This window comes from Panthera leo, chromosome C1, assembly GCF_018350215.1.
Source record: "Panthera leo isolate Ple1 chromosome C1, P.leo_Ple1_pat1.1, whole genome shotgun sequence".
NCBI lineage: Eukaryota > Metazoa > Chordata > Mammalia > Carnivora > Felidae > Panthera > Panthera leo.
Genome location: NC_056686.1, coordinates 30,083,068 through 30,085,056, shown reverse-complemented (window position 1 = coordinate 30,085,056; position 1,989 = coordinate 30,083,068). Strand labels below are relative to the sequence as shown.

General features: G+C 40.7%; 1 non-coding gene across 1 annotated transcript; it reads left to right on the top strand.

Moving 5' to 3' along the window:
* Positions 1-1,207: 1,207 nt before the first annotated feature.
* LOC122228935 lies at positions 1,208-1,314 on the top strand. Its single transcript, XR_006206821.1, has one exon. It is a non-coding gene; the product is annotated as a U6 spliceosomal RNA (small nuclear RNA).
* Positions 1,315-1,989: the final 675 nt, after the last annotated feature.

Below are 1,989 nucleotides of genomic sequence, written 5' to 3'. Positions count from 1 at the left end.
TAGATATCCCACTGGACCATGCAAGAGACTGACAATCCCTCAGTGACAGGGATTGTCATTAATCTTTGTATCCTCAATGTCTTGGATAGGCAAAAGGTTCTCAATGAAAGGAAGGAAGTGTCGGAGGAGGCGCCTGGCTGGCTCAGTTGATGGAGCATGTGACTTTTTTTTTTTTAATTTTATTTATTTTTGAGAGACAGAGTGTGAGCAGGGTAGGGGCAGAGAGAGAGGGAGACACAGAATCTGAAGCAGACTCCAGGTTCCAAGCTATCAACACAGAGCCTGATGTGTAAAATCTTTAAAAAAAAAAAAAAAAAAAAGAGTGGCGCCTGGGTGGCTTAGTCCATTGAGCACCTGACTCTTGATTTTGGCTCAGGTTATGATCCCAGATTGTGGGATCAAGTCCTGAGTCAGGTTCCATGCTGAGCGTGAAGGCTGCTTAAGATTCCCTCTCTCTCTCCCTCTGCCCCTCTCCCCCACTCTCTCTTGCTCACTCTCTCTCTCTCTCTAAAAAATAGATGAATGAATGAATGAATAAAAATGTTTAAAATTTAAAAAAAAAGAAGAAGAAAAAGAAGGAAGGGGAAAGATACAGGCACTTCCAGAGAGAGAGAGACAGAAAGCATGGAACATTATCAGGGAATAAACCAGTCAGTTGATAACAAATTATAAAAACTCATCTTCCAAATCAAAGGATTTCAAGATGTATCAAACCAGGAAGTCTATAAGGTTCCTGCCACTCCATAATGAGCAAAAGATACTATTTAGCAACTGATATTCATCCAGAGGATCCATGCCCACAGTTGCTGTAATGAATAATACATACGATTAGAGCTATATAGCCTGGCGTTTCTCCAGGAAAATTGCCAAAAGAAACTGTGGCAGAATGGTGGGGACAATACTAATAACTACTTCAAAAAACACAAAACCAAGGATGAGGGAAAAATGATAATTTATACTTTGTTAACATACAGGCTCACTCTTTGAGAGCGAGACATAGTGTAACAGTCATCTCCTGTCATAACAAAAAACACAGAACTACCCTACACATTTGAAAATCTAGAGTACGGATCATTATGCCATGGAATCTCATATTCCCCGCGCATTTCAAACCAGCAGCAATAGAAGCCAACCCCAATGTGAACTTGTACTGATAACCCTTTCTAGCCCAGTAACATGCAGTAAGCCTAAAAAATACACAATTAAGGTGCTTGCTTTGACAGCACATATACTAAAATTTGAACAATACAGAGAAGATTAGCTTGGCCCCTGTCTGAGGATGACACACAAATTCACGAAGCATTCCATATTTTTTATGGTAGCTATACTCGTGGTGAACACAGCACAATGTATAAATCTGTCAAATCACTAAGTTGTACACCTGAAACTAATGTAACATTGCGTGTCAACTCAGATAAAAAGAAAAAATAAAAATTACTTTGAAAAGCTAAATAGAGGAGCACCTGGCTGGCTCATTAGGTGGAGCATGCAACACTTGATCTCAGAGTTGTGAGTTCAAGCTCCACACTGGGTGTAAAGAGTACTTTAAAAAGTAAGATTTTTTAAAAAAGAGCTAAATACACACACACACACACACACACACACAATTAAGGAGGGCATAAACTTTAATAGTGTACAAAACCATCATGCATCCAAAAACTACAGGATTTACTGAAAGTCTAAGTAGGTGCGTAGTACTGTAAAAGATGTTGACAGGCCTCACCCCAGAAATATGCAGATTCCCAGATTCCTTGCACTGGAGAGAATCACCCCATTGTGATAGGTTCGCTTAAGGGCTCTGGGAATGGGAGGGGTAGACAGTTCTCACTGTGGAGGATGCAATCCTGTCTGTTGGTGACTCAAGCCATTTTCCACTATCCTGGCTGCTGTAGAGACAGACATTTTTATTGACCGCCCTGCACACACGCGTACCTTCCTTCTCTCAGTCCTCAAGCTAATTTCCAAACACCCCAGTCTATCATCAGTTAG